The following is a 17,614-nucleotide window of genomic DNA, read 5'->3' as shown; positions in this document are numbered from 1 at the left end:
AAGTCAGTACACAGAAAAGGTCCAACTTTCCTGCTTGGTAAAGCTTAGATGCAATTTCATGAAATGTGTAATAAGCTGAATTTTTCTCCATTGTGTAAACAAAATGACAAGACTAAATCTGTGCCTGACCATTTCAATCTAAATCCATAGCTACACAAAACACCATACAGTGTGTACTTCGCCTGTGAGTACAACCATATTTTTGTAAGCAGTGGGGCTGGAGTAGCAAAGTGACTACAAAGAATGAAAATGTGGGAAGAAGAAATAGTGTGTACTAGACAGCATACAGCAATGGTAAAAAGACATTCTCAATTCAGGCATCTCCTAAGTGTGTAAAAACTATACTTCAACTTTGGAAAATTAATTTAAAAAGATGAAGAGTTGGAGTAATTGCAACTTAACATGAAAATCCACATAGGATAGAATGGAGAATTTATGAAACATGTTATTTGAAAAACTTTGTTTTTTTTCTTTGTCCAGATTAAGAAAGAGTAACTAAGTTTATCACTATCTGACATACTTTATACTGTTCTTAACAAATTAATAATAGACTCCTGGTTCTGCATTTACTAATTAGAACTTTCTAACAAACACTAATTAGCCCAGTGTTGGGGAGTGGGAAATTTCCCCTTTCCCTTCTTAGTTCTGCCTGGTTGAATAATTAAAATGACATAAGACAAGTTCACTGGAGAAAAACATTCAAATTAAATTACTCATGTATTCAATACTACAGGAGTTCCATAAGAATGTAGAGCCCTGGGACAGATAGGGCAGTGGGGGCTTATATGCTGTTCTGAACCTAAGGAAAAAGGAGAGTAGTGGTTTGGACTTCAAAATGTAGAAGGCAATTCACTAGTATATGGAAAAGCAGATGATTGTTAAACAAATGTTTGCAGGGCCATTCTTTAACAATGGGACACAGGGAGGACTTTGATCAAATGGGCCTCGCTAGGTTCCTGTCTATCACACCTAGTTCACGGTAAACTACATGATGATAGCTCCCTACTTGGAGCAGGTTCTTTATCTAAAATTTTTTAGGTAGGTAGGAGGAAGGTAGGTTTTTCCTGATTCTTTTTTTTTTTTCTCTTAAAATAATCAGTATCTCAAAGAGTTATATTTTGGAGTGAAAAAGTCTGCTCTCCTTCAGCAGTTAGGGAAATCCCCATATAAACAATCAGTTTTTAGTCATGTCTAAATTTCTACTCTATTCTCCTCTTTTAGTATTTGAAGACAACAGGTTGAGTCCCCTGAAATTGTTTGGACCAGTTAAATCTCAGTTTTAATAGAATTTTTAGGGAGCCCAGGGATATTGGAAAGGTCTGAACTAGATGTTTTCTGTGAGGCCAGCAGTGAAGCTATTTAGTTTTTAAATGCTCTTCTTTATAAGGTGAGAATGTTCTCTTGATTCCTACTATAGGATTAGGTAATTTTGTTGCTGCAGCCCCTGAAGGTCTAGGTGATTGGTTTACCAGACATGTTGAAGAACACACCATCAGCTCTGGTGGCAGAGAAATGGTTGTGTGGCAGTCTGAGGAATGCTAACACTTGCTGTACACCCTGAAATTTCACTGGAATTTACTTGTGGCACAGAAACTTCAGTAGTCTGTATGTTGGTCACACATGCTTCTGTTACAACGGGAGCAAGACTGTTTCTGTCCTGGGGGTGTTAGAACAGTTTGATGGTACAGTCTTCAGAGCAGTAGTAGGTTAAGTCACAGGCGTTCAGTTTTCACTGTTCACTGGTAAGTAGAGGCTTAGAGATGTCAGTCTGACACCTTCTGTTGAATTATTTTGCCTTTTCTGAAGCACAGATCTGGATACCCAGGTTGTATCCCTTTTGCAAAGTCATATTCGGTCCTTAGGAAACCTGCACCTCTGCCCCATGTTTGTTGGAAGAGGAGCTAGCTCCCGGGGCCGCCCTCTCCACGCTGCCAGTTGCAAGGGGCAGTACCAGCTGTCAGGGCAGGTTGCCACAATGGCATGTGATTATTTTGAACTAAAATCACTTGAGAAGCAGCGCGAACAGGAAGAGCTCTCATACTCTCCTTTGTCTCCCTAAAAGCAGAAGATAAATCTCCATGATAGGTGCACTCCCTACTCCTCAAGGGCTAAGAGACAACCTTATCACAGGAGTTACACAATCTACAGTCAAAAGAGCCTGTATAAACAAACCTTGTTATGCCTTGACTAATTGACTTCTTAAGCTAAAACTTTGCTTAGGTTCATTTCTAATGAACACCGACTTTCTTTGTCCTGTCACTTGCTCATGAATTTGTTGTTTCTTTGTTTAAAAAGTGTAACAAGGTTTCTGGCCCTGATCATTTCTTAGAGCCTCATTTTATGATCTAAGTATCACATTGTGATTCTCTCATGAGCAAGTATTATATTGTTTTTTTTCCTCCTGTTAGTATAGTCCTCTTTTAATTGTATTAATTATTGGCCTAGCTATAAGAAATAAAGAAGGCAGGTGGGGAGAATTCTCCCCCTCCTCAACACAGCCATAGATCTTGTCATTAGAATTCATAGGAAGGCCCTGGGTGGTGTGACTCAGTGGATTAAGCGACCAGCCTGAGAACCCACTGGTTTGCTGGGTTGTGGGCACATGTGAGAGACAACTAATTGGCAACATGCATGTTTCTCTCCCTCTCTTTCTCCCTCCCTTCCCTTTCTCTATAAATAAATAAAAAACATATTTTTTAGCAAACAAGAATTCATAAGAAGAAGTCAGATGCTTGTCCTCTTCTTCCTCCAGGTTTTAGAAATACATATCAAGGTTTTCTTGTAGATCCCAAAGCTCCTCTCACTTGAGTTGAGGGGAAGTGAAGCACAGCACAATTAAATCTTTCTTGAAATAAATCCTCTCACTACTGCATAGCCCGTATACCCATCAGAGTGGCTAAAATGAAAACGAAAATATTAAGTGTTAGTGAGGATGTGGAGCAACTGGAAGTCTCATATATTTTGGTAGTAGTATAAATTGGTATAGTTACTGGAAAATACCTTGGCATTATATACTATAGCTGAATATATCTATTCTCCATGACCTAGCAATTCTATTCTTTAGAAATATATCTAACAGACATGCACACATATGTTCAAAAAAGTATGTTTGTAGAAGCCACATTTGTAATAACCCCCAAATGAAAATTGTCCAGTTGCTCATTAGTAATAGAATGTAAAGGCAAATGGAATATTCACACAATGGAGTGCTATACAGCATTGAGGATGATCATTCTACAACTGTGCATGCTAAAAGATCAAAAATACAATATAGAGCAGATGAAGCCAGGCACAAGAGGACATACTGTATGACACCATTTATATAAAATCTTTAACCTAGACCAAGTTACTGTGTTATATTGGAGGTCAAGGATAGTGGGATGATTGGCTGGAAGAAGCTTGAAGGAGGAATCTGTGTTGCTGGTAATGTTCTGTTTCCTGATCTGGTGCTAGCGTTATGGGTAAATTTAGTTCATAAAATTTTATTGAGCTAACACTTATTAATACATACACTTCTCTTTTGGATATTAGACTTCAGTAGGAATTATAAAACAAAACAAAAGAAAACAAGAACAAACCAGCAAAAAATGAGATTAATTATCTTGACGTTTTAATCTCACCCTCTTATCTGAGCTGGAGACCAGTGATCTATTAATTAATGCTAGAAGACCTAACTTTGGGCCAGACCCTTTGCAAATCCTGCATAGATGAGCCAGCCCCTTGGCTTAGTGTGGTTACCAGGCAACTATTGTTCTCTTTTCAGCTTTTGTGGCCTCATTCTGATCCTACAGAAAGAATTGCATTCATCACCCTGTTACGTAAGTGGTAAGTGATACACTTGGTAAAGAATCTTGGGGACTTAAAGGAGGACTCCACACATGCTCACTGGCAGATAATGTAGATCACAAGGTACCAAAAGCCTTAAAAACAGTAAAACCTTACCAAATGGGACCTGAAGTGATGATTGTTTCTACATTAACCTTAAGGGTCACAATTCCAGATTCATTTTGCCAAGATCTTTTGAGTAATATCTCTATTAATTCACATGATATGTGGATTGATGTAGCAATAAAGCTGAATTGGGAAAGCTTTGGAGAAAATGTCAGAGGAGAAAAGAGATTTAATCTGCATTAGTTTAGGTTAATTTTTTATCATGATGCAGGCGGGCACTCGGAAAATATTTAATATTCTTTGAGTCAGATTGTTCTTTCTCATATCCACACATACCCTGGACCCCAAAGGTGCTGCATCTATTGAATTAATACTCAAGTAACAGGATATTTGGACAAGCTCTCTAAAAGATAATTACTAGTCACAGGCATGGAGATTTTTATGTTTCAAGATAAACAGGGACAAATTGATTCCATTTGGCAATGTAACCAGCAACAAATGGTATTATCAGATTTTCCACATCCCCATCAACAGTAGGTAATAGAATTAAATTAAATACATGCATATATGCGTATGCACATATGTATTATATAAATGTCGTAGGTGGAAATGGCCCTTCCAACATTTTGAATTTAAAGAGAGAGAAAGCATAATGTCCATGATTTTATCTTTTACTTTTTAGAAAAAATCTTTTTAGCACAAAACGATTGTTTTATTGAATTGCTTTTATTCTGACAAAATAAAAATGGAGCTCCTGATCAATCTCCACCAAAGAAACTCTGTAAGGGAACAAAAGGACAGTGGTCTTGTGTTTTTGAATTAGTTTAAAAATTGACAATTACATGAATTTCAGAAGACCTTGTAGATACTATCTGTAATGGTATTCACTCTTTTGTTCAGTGCATTGCTTTATCTGATGCCAAGCTAATAGCAGAGTAAATTATTAACAATTATTTTTCTCTCTTTCAATAGCTGGAACATAGAGTAATTCCTATGTTTTTCTTATGTGTAGTTTATTAGAACACATGTAATTTTGGAACAGATTCTCCTATAACTATCTGAAATTATTATCATGATTTATGAGACCATTTCCAAAAGGAAAAAAATTTTTAAGATATACCAAAGAAAATAATGGGGCTGTTAGAATTTTCTATTTTAGTATATTATGAAGCAATAAGAGATATACGTTTTATAGAAATTACTTAGAATCTTACAATGCTATTTCAGGATGCTTCATACTTTAAGAGAAGTTAGATTATTATACTAAAGCAAGTGTTTATTCTGTGTTAGTGCTAGTATCCTTACTCACATCTTCATACTCTATTACATACCAATTTTTAACAGCTTTATTAAGGGAAATTTACATACCATACAATTCACTCAATTTAAGTGTACAATTAAAGGTCTTTTAGTAAATTATAGAGTCATGCAACAATAACCACAATCTAAAATGATTCACTTGCACATTTAAATTCACTCTGTAGTCTTACCCCCAGTCCTTGACAATTACTAATCTGTTTTTTGTCCCTATAGATTTGCCTTTTCTGGACAGTCTATGTAAGTGAAATCATACAATATATGATCTTTGGTATTGGTGTGTTTCACTTCGCTATTTTTTAAAGATTTATTTATGTTGCAGCATGTAGCAGTAGCTCATCCTTTTTTTATTGCTGAATAATATTTTATTTTATATATATATACACAACATTTTGTATATCTATTCATGGATTGATGGAAATTTGGGTTATTTTTAGTTTTTTGACTATTATATATAATGCTGCTATGATCATTTGTGTACAAGTCTGTGTGTTCATCTCTTTTTGCAAGATGCTTAGGAGTGAAATTGCTGGGTTGTCTGGTAAATTGCTACATCTAGTATAACAGCTCAGACAGCTGTGATGTTGTCCTTTGCTGATCGTTTGCCACTAAGATAGCCATTGTTTCAGACAAAGTCCCTGCATGTGGGTTACCACATCAGGTTGGCCTCCTGATGATTATGGCTTGCCCACCTTAGAACTTAGCAGGGGGCAGGGGAAGAAAGGGAGCAAGTACAGGTGAAAATGCTGTTTGTACCTGAAACCCAGATTTCAGCAGTTTTTTTGAGCATAAACAAATGATTCTCAGGTAGTTGTATGCTTTTGGTTGATTTCCAAAAAATATCGAAATGACTGTTTTGACGATTGCTTCCAGTTGTATCATTGTGTGTTAAGCACAAGATTTGCATATCTCTTCACTCCACCATTCTGGAAGTCTGGTCTCTTCCAAATACTAGCTTTTTAAAACATTAAAAAAATTTAAAAAAAGACATCTTCCCCAACCAGGTAGTTCCATTGGTTAGAGCATCATCCAGATACACCAAGGTTGCATGTTGGATCCCTGGTCAGGGCACATACAAAAATCAACTAATGCATTCGTAAGGGGAACAACAAATCAATGTCTCTATCTCTCTCTCTCCCCCCCATTAACCCCTCTAAAAAAACTATAAATAAAAATTTAAAAAAACAAAAGTATCAAGGCATCTTTTTCATATATATCGTCGGCAGCCGTCCGTCTCGAGAGACGATGGTGTAGCTTCCTAAGTGTCTATCTGCACCGCCGAGAATGGCTGTGCAGTCCGACTCGGGAGTGACACGGCATCTGTCTCCTCCCGTGTTGAATCGACATCTTGCGATGACGCTGGAGTGTCCTCTCCAGTGGAGCTGAAGCTACAGAGCCTGGGCAGGGTGATATGGAGGGTCTGCTGTTGCCCATGCAGCAGACCCCCCCTCTCTTCGCAGCTGAAGGGTCCAAGGGAAAGACGGAGTCGATACAGCTTGGCTTCAGGTGCGCCGCAGGAGTTGCCGGTGTTGACTACAGCGTCAAACCGCCTTAGGGACTCCGGCTCCGGATTTTCTGTCGGGGTTTACTCCCTTAGCCTTTCCCCAGAAGAGGTATGCCGCAAGGCAGCGGAGGTTTTTTGGAGTCAGAGTTTTCCTTCTCTGTTTTTCATATATATACATATATGTTTACTAAGAATCTTAAACATTTTTCATAGAGGCACTTAGGAAAAATTGTTATAGAAGTATAGATAAGTTAGACAATATTATTTCATAAAAAAGGTACTAAGTTGAGGATACAATAAAATATAAAGAACCTCCCACATGTTTTGCTACCTCTGTGTAAAGGAATAAACATGAATCTTACCTTGCACCAATGATGGAGCAAAACTTAATGTTCTTACATTAGTTTAGAATTCTTCTTTACTACATTCCCAAATTCTCCACCTGCACACATACACACACACACATTTTTCCATTAATAGTGACATTTAATTAACCATGCACATTATTTCCGATGGCTAATTGTGGATTAGCTCATTAATGTGAGCAGGGCTTCATACGTGCATAGTACTTGGCTGTTTCTTCTAGTAACAAAAGATAAAAACAAGAAGAGTTTGGGCCCTGACTGGCATGGCTCAGTGGATTGGCCTTTGTCCCATGAACCAAAAGGTCTCTGGTTCAATTCCCCGTCAGGGCACATGCCTGGGTTGTGGGCCAGGTCCTGGGTTAGGGGCGTGTGAGAGGCAACTGATCTGATGTTTCTCGCACACATCGATGTTTCTCTCCCTCTCTTTCTCTTTCCCTTCTCCTCCCTCTAAAAATAAATAAAATATTTTTAAAGGGTTTGGACTTCACTGCTGAGCTACTGTAAGCGAGTTAAAAATAGATAACTAATATTCTCTTGGAAATCTCTCATAAGTCTCTATCTCTCTTTCTCTCTCCCTCGCTCCCCCCCCCACATGCAATCAGTTTGTCAGTTAATTGCCTGTAGCGAAAGTTAATGTTCTAATAAACTAGGTATTAACTGATGTAATGAGTGGTATCGTGTAGGTTATTGCCATTATAAACCATACATAACAGTTTAAAAAATCAATAACGTATTAAACAAAGGTTAGGCTCCTGGAAGAGTTCTTGGCAAATGGTTGTTTTCTGACAGACTGTGACAGACTCTTCTGCTTCTTGGAAGGTAGAACATGTTTTGCTGCCTTAGTAACTATTAAGAGTTTGTGTAATGGTAGCATCATATAACACATTCAGACATCGATGAGCCATAGGACCATATTCTCAACTTCCATCAATGGTGCTGCTCATTTATAGATCTATAGATTGGGGAGGAGGCAAGGAGGGAGAGAGTGGCTAAGATACAGGCCTGATGCTTGTTTCCTTTGCTTTATCCACACACAAACTCATTTATTTATTAAATAAATGACAAACAAAGAATAGGGTGACATATTTGGGAGTTTTCCTTATTTTTTAATTTTTTAAAATTGATTTTTATTGTATTTTTTCCCATTACCATTTATCTGTGAGTTTGATGTGTCCCCGGCAATCAGGAGTAGTGCTAACCTGGTGAATACTCTTTATGCTGTGGCTTTTACTAAACATTGCTGTTTCGAAACACTATCTTGAAGCTGCTAGTTAGAGAAATGCAGATTCACAGAAGACTTAGTGGCAACAATTCCCAAGGCAAGATTGTCTGTGCGCTGTCAGAATATATTCCCCTACCTGAGCTTCTGGAGAGTCTAATTAGTCAGAGAATAACCGGGAAATATTTGTGAGGACAATATATTTTAAAAAGCATCATACTGTCTGATCATTCTTGAAAGAATGAGTTCATAGCCTATATGCTGTTTTCATTGGAATCCCCCACCCCACACTTCAAGTCCCGTCATTAAGTAAATACCTGTAGGTTTTATCCTTTATGCATAAAACCTAGTTTCATGTTTACTTTTTCCCTCTTCCCTATTATGTGTTCTACAACAAAAAGTTACTAACATGAATACATATCTTATTAATGTACCACAGGAGCAGTTACAGAAATTCTTTGTAAAAGGCTCATGTAATTAGAATGAAGAACGTTCACCTGAGAGACAGGAATTGTGTGTTCCTCTTCTGATCTTGTGGTTAAACTCTTGGGTAACAATGAAGAATGACAACATCCCTGTACTTAAAGCTTCTCATATGTACAATAAAGAATTGACCAAGATCTTATTGGGCCCTTCCAGCGTAACATTTTCTTCACTGGTTACTGTGCAATTTCTATGTGCTAGTCACCGTGCTGAGCCTTTTCCCATTTCATTTTCCTTCTCACAATATCTTTGTGATGTAGGTGTCACCACCCCCATTTCACTGCTGGAGAGTCACAGCTTAGAGAGAAAAAGGAATGTGCTGTAGACCCAATTTGTAAGTGGCTTGGCTGGTATTCTCTATTTTAATGACTATTCGGCACTGCTCACCTGAACTAAAATGTTATTAATGGGCAAAGCTTTTGTCATCAAAGCTGCCACTCTATGACTTTGGATTTAAGATCTAGTACCTGAGAGATAGTAATAGAACTTGTAGCAATATATCGAGGTGTTTGAGTACCAGCTGATTATCGGTCACTTTCCCGACCTTCTCCTTGTTGTTGCTTTAGACATCCCCCCACCTCACTACCATGTAACCCATTCAGCAACTAACGGGGCATGCTTGGAATTGCCTTCCAGGACCCTCTTCAGCATTCAGACCTGTCCCCATTCTGCTTGGACCTGTCTCCATTCTACTCTGTAGCACTTGTTGTGATGTACTTTAAATAGTACCCTTGAAATTACTATCATAGCCACCTTTCTTCCCTTTATCTACAGGGCCGGACAGGACGAGTTGACTTCTGCCCTAAGAAGATGTTTTTCAAATCTCCTGGTTGAGAGTGAATGTTGTTTGGAGTTGAGGTTAATTTGCCTGAGTTGTTCTAAATCTGCTTCTCGAGCTCTTTGCCTGGATTCTGTCCCCTATTACTGTGATCCTGTCTGGGGATCTGTTTCCCAACTACCTCTGTATAACTCTGAGCTTCTAATAGGAGACTGCCTTTAACTTTGCCTGCTATTTTGTCTGGCCTTATCTTTCATATAGACCTGACATTTCCTCTTCTTCTGACGGCCAGGTTTCTAGATCTATGCTTTGCTTTTCTTTGCTTTATGGCCTTACCCAATACTTTCCCTGATTTTCAGTATAATTCACTACCTCTCTGGTGGATTTGGGTGGTTTAAGGCCCCTGACTTGTGCCCTACCTGAGGCTAGGGGCCAATGGGGAGTTGTTGCCTGCAGATTGGTTTGTCCATGTGAGAGATTTTCTCAATTTTTTGTTAGAATTTGAAAATATAAAAGTGAGACATCCAGAAAATGCTGCCAGTCTTACTATTGTTATATCTCAACCCCCTACCTTAAACGTAACAAAGAAATGTCCTTCTTCTCTGCTCTTTAAAAAAAAAATCCAGCTGTTTTCACTCCCCATCTTACCATATATTTACTTGTTTATCTTTTTTTATTTCTTTTTCTTCATAGAAGGTAATCTTTGTTAGGGTAAGCTCTTTTGTCTTGTCCATTGATGTATCTCAAGTACTTGAAACAAGGTCCAGCGTAAGTAAGTCCTTGGAAAATATTTGTTAAATAAATAGGTGAATAAATGAATGAATGGAATCAGACCTTAGTGTCTTGCTATCTTTAACAGTTGAGTTACTAAAGTTATTTCGTATTAGTTTTAAAATGAAATGAACTCAGAAGAAATAAATTACTGTATCAAAGTAGACAATACTTTGTCAATACAGTTATTCCCTAGAATAGACAGTGTTGTGCTTCGTCAGAGAACTGCTATGTTTGACTGAGTAGATGAATTCTGTGAACTGAGTCAGAGGGAGCAAGAGGCCAGAGTAGCTATTGTCCTAATTAGTCAGCCTGCAGATCTTACAGCATTGGCCTTTAAATAATATACTCATCAGCTTCACAGACCTCTCTGCACAGATGGTTTCATTTGAATTGAGCTTTCATGCCTATTTCTAGGAGGTTTATGTGGATGTTTTTTGGTGTGCTTGCCTGCTACATGAAGCTAATTCACCTTCAAGAAGATACACCCCATGCAGGCAACAGCAGATCGAGTTCAGGTTCACTCCTCCTGCAGCCATGTCAGAGGCTCATTGCCATGAAGACTGTTTCATGGAAACAATTTTATTTTGTGTCTGCAGAATTGCCTTTAAATTAATTATCATCATATCATCAAACTACCACAGAAATTCTCAAAGTAAGTAGGCTTAAGAAAAACACAGATGTACTCTACCAGCGAAACTCATAAAACGCAATAACAAGTAGTTACCATGGTCATTTCTGATATAAAGGGACATTAGTTCAATATTGTAAAAACCTTATTCATAAAAACTTTCTAGGACACTGAGCAGTACCAACCAGCCCTGCCTCTTCTTTAGGAAACAGATTCCCCATAGCCTCTGCTAATTTGATAAGCAGGTTTTGTAACATAAACTCGTGTCCAGACCATGGTGAGGTAGTGAAGAGAGGGCACTTGACTGAAGACTCATTAATCCATACACAGCCCTGTGGCTATGTGGTTGGGTAGGGCAGTTATGCCAACCTGAGTTTCTTTCTCAAGAATTTGAACACAGGGAGTCAGAAAGAATTTATCAATTAGAACTAGAAGCAGAAGCTAAAGGGATGTGGTGAGAATATAAAAGCTAATATTTACTGAGTTGCTACCATCTGCCTGACACTATCTAGCACATTGCATGGGCTGTCTTTCAAATCCCCATAATAGCTCCATGACCCAGGCACTGTTCTTAATTTCCCAACCTGAGGAAGTAAGTTACTTGACTATGTAATAACTGGTGGGGCAATGATTCAAACAAGGTCTATGTGATTCCAGAACCTCTTCTCTTAATCACTGCATGACACTGACTACAGATGAGGGTGAATTGGTAAAGGTTGTGTTCAAGTTAAAAAGAATGAAAACCCATGGGCAAATAGAGAGTACCAGTTCTTTGGGAAAAGAGAATGAAATGGACCAAAGGGAACAAGGACAGCTTGTGGAGAAATACATTTCCCAGATGAAAGGAGGCAGAGGCTGGTCTCGTGAACTGCCTTGCATTTGTACGGTATTGCCCTGTCAGGTCCAATTTCAAACCACTTGTACTTCCTGCATATTACTAGAGAAATTGCCTATCTTTTACCAATAAAAAAAATATTTTCAAGGCCCGCCTGTCTGCTGAGGAAATGGAATGCGTTTGGCCGGCAGCCCAGAGGCACGTCGAGGCCCTGAACGGCCTACCCTACCTTACCCTACCCTACCCTACCCTACCCTGACGACAGCCCGCTCGTTTCTAGTCCTCCAACGCCGGTACTTGGATGAAATAAATATTCTAGCTGATCTTAAAACCCGGATACTCCTTCCCTCTCCTCAGAGCTCACGTGGCAATTGTCTTTCTCCTCCTTCTGTTTCAAATACTGCCCCACCCCACCCTGAGACTTTAGCAACTCAATCTGCATCTGAAGGCTCACTCCTTGCCAGAGCGGTCCTTTTCCCTTTTCTCTTACCGCTCTGTTGGCCTATCTGTGACCCCCGTTTCTATCTGCTTTACAGAGTTCCGGCCAGACAGAGCGGCCGGCCGTCTGCTCCCCTAACGGGAGGTGACGCTATTCCTCGCCTGCCCGACCCGGGTCTTGCGCTCACAGCTGCAGATCCGGCCTGGCCCGGTTGTGCCCACGTTAAAAATATATATATATATATATATATATATTTTTTTTTTTTTCCAAAAGTTGTGTGTACTAATTAACACCATAAAAGTCTATTTTGGAGAGAGAAGAAACGCAGTTATAACATGCGCGCTGCAAGTGTCCAGTTCCTTCCTTCTGTTGCTATGCTGTTTCTAGCTTGTCTCTCTTGGGAAGACTGGCATGGAGGTGGGCCTTGGGGAACCAGGGCAAGGACACCTGATGCTCATTTCTTATTTGGATAGCCCCTCACTGGGTGGGCCCTCGACAATGAGGAAGACTGTAGCCCCAACAAAACATCCAGAAACCAATACCAGCTTCTTTCTTCTTATGCCAGAGAACTTCCTTCAGTGCTTCATTCTGATGACTCAAGCACTTCCTAAAAAAATCAACTTTTCAGGGGATCCCAAGGCTACAGAAATGTGCAGTTCTGCTCATAAGGAGGCCTACACTCCCTGATGTAGCAAGGGGAATCAATCACACATGCATATATGCCATGCACTTCTGTTGTGAAGCATTGGTCCTGGAGGGTCATGCAGCTGAGAACGTGTGCTTCCACACAGTATACCCAGGCAGCTCTCCTTTCTAACCTAGGATGTGAGGAACTCTGAACCCCTAGCATCACTGAATCTAAGAGCCTTCTCTACTCATGGAATAAGATTCTCACCTTCTACGCTGGAGTTCCCTATGAATTCCTTTTCCTCGCATTTGGATCCCTTCATTTGTTCATTGCTTTCACTTTGTTATTTTGACAAGTGTAGGCCAAATTTTAAACTTATCATCTGGACCACCTTAGATTCCTGTTTGAGAATTTTAAATGAAGAAATGTTCTATAAAGGAAAGACCGGAATGCCCTAGTCAATGAGTGAATTGATTCTTTTCATTTTACAAGGTTCTGGTAACCTCTCATCGATCAAATGGCAATGCACTTAGTATCTGGTATGTACTAAGATAAATTAGATCTCTAAATGTCATAGGAAACCAGGGCTTTCTAGAATTTCCTGAGATGCTCCTTGTGTGTGTGTGTGTGTGTGTGTGTGTGTGTGTGTGTGTGTGTGTTTGGGGACTGTATGCATGCTGGCTTTTCATAAAAAAGGACAAGACTGCAATGGTTTCCACCATTATTTAGATTATGAATGGTTGATCAACAAACTTCACTGTCTGATTCATCAAAAGGTTTTTTGTTTTTTTTTTTTAAATCAAAGTAATAAATAACTAGAAGACTATAGGACATAGTTTAATTTTTAAATATTTTGTTCTATAAGTAACAGCTATTTTTGTGAGTTTAAAGAGTAACATGTTTGTGTGCTCTATTATGTACTATAAATATGTATTCCTTTTATTTTTTTTAAGTCAAATTTATTGAGGTATAATTGAGATACAGCAGAATTCATCATTTTGGGTTGCATGGTTTGATGATTTTTTTTAAAAAACATAGTCATGTACCCACTGCCATAATCATAATATAAAGCATTTCCCAAAAGTTTCTTTATGCCCCTTTGTAGTCAATCCCTCCCCCAATAACCAGCACCGATCTGATTTCTGTGCTTATAGTTTTGCCTTTTCCAGGATGATGTCCTATAATAGAATCATAGGGCATGTTAGCCTTTTGTGCCCGGCTTTCTTCACTTAGCATAAAGCATTTGAAATTCTTTCATATGGCTGCCTGTACCAGTAGCTTGCTTCTTTTTAATGCTGAGTAGTATTCCATTGTTTGATTTATTATACCTTATTAATTCACCAGTGGAAAGACATTTAGGTTATTTCCATTTTGGCTATTATTAACAAAGCTGCCGTGTATAAGTCTTTGTGTGAATGTCTTTTCACTTCTCTTGGGAAAATACGTAAGAGTGGGTATTTATTTTATTTTGAAATGAATATACACACATATAAAATAATATATGAAAACTGTAATTATATATATGAAAGAAGCCATAATATTCGCTATATAAATTTAATTATTGCAGATGAGCTGGAAAAGCCTAATTGTTACATGAACTGAGTTGCTCATTTTGGCAAGACAAACATGTATTTAATGTTTGATATTTTGGTCCTGCTGAAATTTTCAGAGAAGTAATTCAGAAATTTCAATGGCAGCTAAGCTTTTCAAATTAAACACTTTGCTTTTGTTTGTATATTTTAGACAAGGTATAATATGTGTTGCTTGTACCAGTTGCTTGTTCTTTTTCAAGGATTTTGAATTTGAATTTCAAAATTTTGAAAACTTTCTTAAAACAATACATTTTCAATTTTTTTCTATAGTGTAATAAAAATAAATCACTTTTCTTCATTAGAAGCAAAAGTCTTAAAGATAAAATTTGTCTGTAAAACAATATAAAATTAGTTCAATTATCCTTTAATACAGGGTTGAAAGCAATGTGGAGTGGTAAGAAGTCTGAGTGAGTCCCTGCCAACTCTTAGTAGTTCATGACTTCACCCTTCTGCCTTTAGTGTTTGGACCAGGGTGGACATCTAGACCTGCCTAGACCAATGAGGTGCTCATCCACAGAAATCTGGATTGGGACTCAGCTAAGTCTCTGTATGTGTGTCTGAGTCATTATATTCAGGGACTATGAGACAGCTAGTTTTCCACCATTTACCTAGGAAGCAGAGGATGCTCATCTGCAAGGAGGTACGAAGCAGATGTGCAGAGGAACCAAGAAGGGAGATGAACGCTCCCAGAGACTTTCTCAGCCCTTGTTTTAGTCTGCAGATTCCAATGGTTCTTGAGGCCCAGAACACAGTCTTTTTCTTGTGATCTATGAAACATTTAAAGAACAGTATTTTTTAAACTAGATTTGATATGGTTTCTGTCTGCATCCACTATTTTCACTGTAGCATCTTTGCTGCAAGTGTTTTTGCCACATTTTCCCAGCATAACTAATTGACTCTAAGGCAGTTTTGCCTTTAAAAAGATAAAATAATTGGTTGATAGTTTTTTATGTTTGTTTGTTTGGCTTCATCTCTCCATTGACAAATCAATCAGCCACTGTAAATAAGATAAAGTTCGTGGTTGACAGTTTTTGTTTGTTTGTTTGCTTGTTTGGCTTCATTTCTCCCTTGACAAATCAACTGTCTTCAGCAAACTTAATATACTAAATCTGGTTGTTTGTTTAGTTTAGTTTCTCTATTGATGAAGTTCTCATAGCTTAGTATATTATATTATATTATATTATATTACATTATAGTATAGCATATTTAAATCTTAACTAGCTTACTCTCATAATGGTCTATACAGTGGTGAGTAGATGTGGTGGAAGTCTTAAAATAATTAGCATTTTGGGGGAAAATTGGGACAACTGTAATAGAACAACAATAAAAAAAAAAGAAATTAAAAAATTAGCATTTCTTCCTGGTGACTATGACTTGCCCCAAAAGTTGGTTTCTTATTTTGGAACACACTACATTGGGAGGATAAAGATTAGAGGCCAAGGGACCTCTTTCAGGGCACAGAGTTGAATCTACATTTCCCATAGAATGAAGACAAGTTCTTAAGTATAAACCACAAAATAAAATTAGTTATTTATGCAGTATTGCCATGAATCTATACTAATTTTAAATATATTCATATATTTTTTATTTCCCAATAGTAGTCTTAAATTTATTATTTATTCACGTTTCATTATGTTCTTTGTAATATCCCTCTTTTATGTGTTGTGATTTTATCTTTTTTATAGCTAATTTGCCTTATGGCTAATTGGTTATGCAGCAAAAATTCTTTTGGCAAAGGTATCTACAGCAAAGATGCTTATGGCAAAAAATACCTAGAAACAGTTTCTGTTGCTTGCCTTCAAAGGGCTTCTAAGTGCTAGAACCAGGGTCTTCCACTACTTTCCTCCTAACTAGTTATGGGATTAGGTAAGATTCTCAAATTCTCTATGCTCTGGTGTTTTCTGGGCTTGGTAGATAAGAACAGAGGATTTGGAGTTAGTCAAAACTGACTTCCAATGTGGATTTTTCCCACTTTTCATTTCTAGGAGTTGAGGAGAGTTTAACTCTTTTGAGCTTAGTTTTATCTACTCGTCGTCGTCGTCGTCGTCGTCGTCGTCGTCGTCGTCGTCGGCAGCCGTCCCTCTCGAGAGACGATGGCGTAGCTTCCCGAGAGTCTATCTGCACCACCGAGAATGGCTGTGCAGTCCGACTCGGGAGTGACAATCCCTGCCACACTTGTTACAGGTGAAGGCAGATGGCTGTTGTTGCTGCTGCTGACGTTGCTTACGCCTCGATCTTTTCTGGACCGCCTCCTCGTTGCGCGCAGCCTCTGCACGTGACGTACCTTGCCTGACCGCGAGCCTCCAGGCTAGGCGGTCGTCTGCTTGAACTTCCCATGTGTTGAGATTGATGGAGCATTGTGTCATGTCCTTTTTGCAGATGTCTTTGAACCGCAGTTTTGGGCACCCTGTCATCCTCTTGCCTTCTGCTAGCTCGCCGTAGAGGAGGTCTTTGGGGATACGGCCTGCATCCATTCTTTTGACATGGCCGAGCCACCTGAGGCGTCTCTCGCTAAGAACTCCATGCAAACTGCTCATATTGGCTCGCTTCAGCACCTCGGTGTTGGGGACCTTATCCTGCCAGGCGACATGCAGGACGCGTCGCAGGCACCTCATGTGGAAGCTGTTGAGTTTCCTTTCGTGCCTTGCGTAGGTGGTCCACGTCTCGCTGCCATAGAGGAGAGTGCTGAGTACGCAGGCTTGGTAGATGCGCAGTCTGGTTTTCTCAGTGAGGCTGGAATTGTTCCACGCTCGCCGGTTCAGTCTGGCCATAACTGTGGCTGCCCTGGCGATTCTCCGGTTGACCTCCAGGTCGACTGACAGAGAGCTCGAGATGGTGGACCCGAGGTAAGTGAAGTCGTTGACAACCTCCAGGGTGTATCCGTCGATGGTGATGCATGGGGGAGTCCCCGTGCCTTGAGCCATAACGTTCGTCTTCGTCAGGCTGATGGCTAGTCCGAACTCCTTGCATGCGTGGGAAAGGCAAGTGACTAGCTGCTGGAGTCCCTCTTCGGAGTGTGATGTCAAAGCTGCGTCGTCGGCGAAGAGCATCTCACGGATGAGCACCTCTTTGACTTTGGTCTTGGCTCGTAGACGGGCCAGGTTGTAGAGCTTGCCATCGGATCTGGTGTGAATGAAGACACCCTCGCTGCAGTCCTTAAA

The sequence above is a fragment of the Furipterus horrens genome, unplaced genomic scaffold, assembly GCF_987537825.1.
Source record: "Furipterus horrens unplaced genomic scaffold, mFurHor1.1.pri manual_scaffold_17, whole genome shotgun sequence".
In the NCBI taxonomy this organism is placed as follows: Eukaryota; Metazoa; Chordata; class Mammalia; order Chiroptera; family Furipteridae; genus Furipterus; species Furipterus horrens.
This window is presented reverse-complemented; position numbering follows the sequence as displayed.